The sequence below is a fragment of the Copadichromis virginalis genome, linkage group LG16 (genome assembly GCF_057382275.1).
Source record: "Copadichromis virginalis isolate Kocher_CV1m ecotype Utaka linkage group LG16, C_Virginalis_male_GT1.1, whole genome shotgun sequence".
NCBI lineage: Eukaryota > Metazoa > Chordata > Actinopteri > Cichliformes > Cichlidae > Copadichromis > Copadichromis virginalis.
The window spans coordinates 24,275,838-24,281,837 of NC_140633.1; the positions used below are offsets into that span (position 1 = coordinate 24,275,838).

Here is a 6,000-nt window from a genome sequence, read left to right on the forward strand (position 1 = left end):
AAGTAAAACAAAGAAGGAGAAGAGTAAAGTCCTCTATATTAGCCTGGAAGTGGCCTTGAGTGTTGAATATATTGACCGTGTCACCCTCCAGTTTTGGGGGGAGAAACTAAATTCAAGGCCACACCAGGGATTTGATGCATCATAGACATAATAGAGGATATTTTGGTTTGCTCTCTGAAGTATGAGAAACATTTTTTTCCCTCCCACCCGATGTAGGGAGTGTGAATTGCTGGAAGGCATTTGTAAAACAAAATACTTTACTTGACTGTGGAAACAATGAGTGCCCACACCCCCTGCGGTTGTAATGATGCAGTGAAAACCAATTCAACGGTTCTTAAAACAAAACCGCCCTTATTCAGAGAGCCTGGCGCTCGCCTTATTCAGATGTTATGTTGAACACATTAACCTGTGTTTCTGAAACCAAGTTGTGCTGCACTGAAATATCCCTGGGCTTCATTTGCACTACATTAATAGTATTGGACTGACTTGCTATGACATTACGTTGGAGTTTTTAAAGCGCTGCCTGTACCTTCCTGGCCATATTTCAGCACAAAATGACAGCAATAAGAATCTGATCATGTTGGGTCACTCTGTTTGAAAGCAGACCCTGCCTCTGTTTCCCTTAATTAAACCCACACAGCGCTCTTTCATCTTTGCATATTCCGCGGCTGGGACATTGATACTCATTATTTCTTAAGTCTAAACACCAAGACTCTGTCAAGAATGCATCCATCACCGGCAGGCTGCTCGGCGTCAGCAGAAATTTTTCGCACTCTGTCAGCAAATTTAGCAATTTGCAATTTTCTTACTAGAGGGTTGTGACGTATTTTTATCTCCGAAGATGACTTTCAAATGCACAGATCATGAGGAAGTTGGCTTGTTAGTCCTTTCTTCTAACCTCGGCTCTAATGACAGTAATTAACAGGGCCACATTAGAGAGCCACCTCAGGAAGCATCTGACTGTTCATTTGCATGGCGTTAATACAGGAGGATGCCGTGCTGTGAAAGGCTTGCCACGAGTGCAGCAGTGCAGCTCTGCCTGTTTGGCAAGCCCTCCTGTTCTTAACAGCGCCAGGGCCCATTCTCCCATTCATTATGTGCCTAAAGCTTGAGTTATCCTCTCCTTGGTACGGGGATGAATGTTATTAAAGGCATAGCTGTCTGACACAACTCTAATGAAAAATAGGATGTTTCTGAAGGTTATGTTGCCAGCGAGCTCAGAAATGCCTGCTTCATTTTCCCACCCCAGCACAGGGCAAAGTAATTCCCACCTCTTGATAGATATTTTTTCTTAAGTTTTTTTTTTGTGGCTCTGCACGCAGGAGCCTCATCATAAAGAGACCTTTATTATCCGTGTTTCTTCCTCTGGTGATGCTCAACAAAGGGCGAGGCTGGACTTTTTGGCAGATCATACAATTGTGAAAAACTACATCTGTGTTTTCTGAAGCGACGGCTGCTACTGTGTGGATTTAATTAAAAGGCATTGCTTGTATATGGTTTTTGCACCGATATTTGTTTTCATTTGCTGTAGCTTAGAGATATCATCGCGATCTCATGTTTTACTTCTTGCACAACATTGTACAAAAGCTCATGATTTACAAGTTACACAATCACACACCAAAAAATAAAGGATCATTACCAAATTAAAGTAAAAGCTCTCTCTTCAGATGACACAGGCTTGTGACAGTGAGAGATGGCTGCTCAGCAGCAGGGTCACATTGCACTTTTCAGAGCTCCATCAGAGGTGGCAGGTCATGCTGAAGATGACCCGATCCGCCCACACTGACGGATCCCAGCTCTGGCCTTAAGTGTAAATCCTGCTCTCCCCCTCACTCTCTGCCCTGTTTTGGCCTTGCCAGTCCCTAACAGCCCCATCAGAGCCACATGGGAGGCCGCTGACAGACACGCAAGATACCAGGCTACTCCAATTTGCCCCAATATTCAAATAAAAGACTGCAAAGTCGCCATGTCGACATCTTCGTAAGCTCACGATGCTTGGTCCATTTCCATGAGCAACTGAGGATGTTGCAGAATTATAAACTGCACCTAGCTGCATGGTGTGCTGTTCACTATTGATTTTTTTTTAAAAAACAAACATTTTGAGGGCATTTTAGTGCTACATACGTGCTTGAATTTTAATTTACGCCTTCCCTATAAGTGGATATAGCGACTGTCTTTTCTTAAAGTGGAAATTTACCTCAAGGTAAAAATTGTGTGTAAATATCAAAATTCAAAAGAAAAGAAAAGAAAAGCTGCCATCAAATTAAAACATAAACTATGTTTTTTAAGATCCACATTTGCAAGCTGAATTAAACACATTGTCACAGTAAACCACTATATTGAAATAATTTCACAAATATTGGAAATCTTTAATTTAATCTTGGTTGAAATGGTAAACTCTTATGGAAAAATAAGCTGTTTGAAAAAAGCGAATTAATGGGGAGAAAGCGGGGAAAGCACAACCACAGATATAAGAAATAAACAAAAATATTATTAATAACAATTTCCTATAAAGAGTGCTAATTAAAAAACTCTGAACCCTTTTTAAAATAAATTACAGATTTATATTTAGTTGGTTTTTTTTTTATCCTTAAACTGAGTTTGAGGATAGTGGCTAAAAATAGTCCAATCACATCAGTCCATCATTTTAAACTGGAAAATAAGTGTACACTATTCCCTATACAAAACAACAAAAATCATTTGTTACACACAGCTGTGCTTTAAGCCTGGAAACTCACTGTAGCAGTCCTGGCTGAGAGATTTATATCATTAGCATCAGAAAAAGTGTTAGCGTCAAAGAACGGGGAAATTCACCTTCAGGCATAAAGATTTACCAGCAATTATTAATCTTTGAAAAAATTTTTTTGACAAGACAGCAGACAGCATGATGTAGTCGCTTCAGTATATGTGTGTATGTAGATCTTTTCATAAAGACTTTTTCTCTATTTTTTAAAATAATGTTAACATGTGTCAGCTTCACTGAAAATGACATTAAAAGTCATATTATTTCTTGCTGCCATTTAAGGAAAATACTTTTAACTGCTGTCTTATCTGTTGTGTAACAAGCAACAGACCCTGAACACAGATGTTTCAGGGTCAGCCAGAAAGCCCTCTAACAATTGGTTACCACCTCTTACTGTGTGTAAATCACAGCCAAATTCAGTGTTCCTAAAAAACCACAGGCATGCTGGTGTTCCCCTTGCCAAAAGTTAAAAAAACAAAAAAAAACAAAACCCCAAAACACGAGTCATGAGCTGATATTGGTGTCAGGTCACTTTTCTTTCTGACTTGAGATTTTCGTACGGTGACCCTTGTTAGCCTTTAAATACGATATCCACTGGAGAATGAAGAGAAAGTTCAGTCGTGAAAAATATATTTAGTTTTTTTGTTTTTTGGGGTTTCTAATCCTCTTTCATTAGTTACATACCTGGCTAATTTTGTTGACTTTCAGGTGGCTGATATTATAACTCAATCACCTGTGGAGCATTTAAAAACATGCAACCATGGTCGCTGTTGTCTGGATTCGTGGTTTGTTAGGGATGTTTTTGAAGCGGCGACTCACCGTGTCAGATTATGCCACATATCCATTTGACTTTCATAAGCTGTTTACGCTTCAGAAATTGTGGCAATGGCTTCTCTCTTGTGCAAAGGTTTTTACATATGTTGTGTGTCTCAGAAATGCCGCCCCAGTTATAGCTATCATTCTGAAAAAAAAGAAAAACAACCCCTGAAGGCTACATGAGGCTTGTCATTTTGTGATTTCTCCACTTAATTTGCATTTTGTTTGGCTTTTGGATGAAACATGTGACGATAATTTCAGTGCAAGGCAAAAATAAAAGTAGCAATGAATTCCTAAGTTGTGCCATAAAACATTTATTTTAACTTTATTATTGTTAACCTAATGACAGCCCCATTAGTCCTCCTTTCCCATAAAGAACTATGGTCTTGGGTTTATTTCAGTGAATGTATTTATGGCTTATGTCTTACACAAAGCTCACTAATAATGTGTTTAATGTGGACAATATTGCTTACACATGGGCTCTTATTAGTGAGTGGTAGTCTGGTCTCAGGATCAGTGGCAGTATCCTTAAGGGATGGCCTCTCTTAGGAAAGGATGAAACAAGTGCATGTGAAAAAAACCCAGCGTGAGTCCTGTTCAAAGGCACAGACGAGTTCTGACTGGATTAACATTTATTGACCGCTCAAGCTTTCCTTTTTTTTCCACCCACTTTTTTATTTTCCTTTTTTTCTTTTCTTTTCTTTTTTTTTTTTTTTTGCTCCAGGACAAAGATTCAAACTTAATTGCAGTGGCTGTTCCACCAACTGATCACCAATGTGCCAACAAAAGCCTCCCTAATAGGCGCTTCATTAAGGATTAGAAAGTCTCTATTACAAAACAAATTAAGCATGCTCTGATCTTAACCTATAGGTCGAACGGCATTACAGCAAAGTTTAAGCTGTTAGATGGCTGAAAAACTTATTACGGGTTAGCGCTGAGGTAGCAGTTTGGTATTGATTTTACGATAGCTAGGTATGATGATTTATGGAGTGCTTGTGTCAGTATAACAAGCTGAAGGACACACAATATCATCTCCAACATCATTAAAATTCAGAGGTCTCCAGAGCTAGCTCATCAAGTACTGTTCACCTCCTTGGAATTTCATACGCACACACATGCACGCACACATGCACACACACAGCTATATATATATTTATATATAAAAGATCGGGGGAAAGGTATGTATCTACTCAGAAATTTAAGTTTTTTGCACCTCTTTGACATTGCATGATATTACATTATGATTTTTTTTTTCTGTTTTAACTATTGTTTACCCCATTTTGGATTTAATTTGCACTGGTTAATGCTTGTATCGATTGTATAGCGTAGCAGTTCAAAAGGTCTACCCTTAACACAATCACTGCCTTGGTCTCTGAGCTGCACTTAACAGAGTCTGAGCAGTAAAATCTGTGGTACACTAGAGCCCCCTGTGGGCACATGAAAGTAATACCAGCTGGTTATAATGAGTTCTACTTATTTATATTTGGATGAGGATTTATTGTTGAAAATTTTGCCCAGGGCTAATGATTAATATAATGCGAAACACTTTTTTTTAATTGTTTCCAGCCAGTTGTTACAAATATTCTGCTACAGTTTAACATCAGTCAGGTTTCTTAACACGCGACTTGCTGTCTAACTGAAAACGTGGATGTAAAATGTGGTCCTCTTTGCTTTGTAAGTTAGGGCTCGCTCAGACAAGACATGTAGCAGAACGTGGTGCTTCTCAAACTTTGCTCGTTTGGTAAATCTTCTCCATAAATAACTATGAAAAGATTACACTGTGTTAATGGTATTCCTAATAATAATTCATTAGAAATGCATTCTCAGCATGAATACCATCTTACAGTTTTTGTGCTAAGAAAGATGCCTGTAGACTCAGTAGCACAGAAATACGTGAAAGTGATCATACAGAACCAAGTAAGTCAGCTGTCATTTCACACCCCTTTTGCTCCCTCGCAAAGAAACCCAACAAGGAGAGATTCAGACTACCATTTAAGGTCGGGCTGTCCGAGGATCGGCCTGTGGGATGAAGGTAAGCTTCTGGGCTTCTGTCTGTCTTTCTCTGTCTCTCAGATTCCTTTGGATCCACCACCCCCCTCCAGGATCCCAGATTCTCTCCATCATCTCCTCCAACCGTGAGGTCTAACCGGCAGGGCAGGGGCGTGTGGGCGGACATGCTGGGTGCTGGCAGCATGCTCCGTCTGCTAGTGAGTAATGCGAGTACAGCAAGGACCCCCTCCACCCCCCCTAAAAAACACACACACACACACATACACACACCTCACACTTCTAGAAAGAGATGGGCCATAGATGGAGAGGCAGGCACTCCTGCTGTGACTTGGCGCACCCCACTGGACAGCTGGAGACTTAGGGAAAGAAGACGCTGCCAAACATGCCCGACAGAACAGGGGAGTGGTGGAGGTGCAAGGCTGGGCAAGGCC

At 40.2% G+C, this 6,000-nt stretch overlaps 1 long non-coding RNA gene across 3 annotated transcripts in view; it reads left to right on the forward strand.

Annotated features, from left to right (window-relative positions):
* LOC146690840 (uncharacterized) overlaps positions 1-5,760 on the forward strand; it is a 66,457-nt gene extending 60,697 nt beyond the window's left edge. For 2 of the 3 annotated variants that reach the window (XR_014915499.1, XR_014915501.1), the window contains exon 4: positions 5,633-5,760. This is a non-coding gene — a long non-coding RNA (uncharacterized LOC146690840). Of the gene's footprint in view, positions 1-5,520; positions 5,606-5,632 lie in introns of those variants that run through there. The other variant, XR_014915500.1, reaches the window with a different exon arrangement.
* Positions 5,761-6,000: the final 240 nt, after the last annotated feature.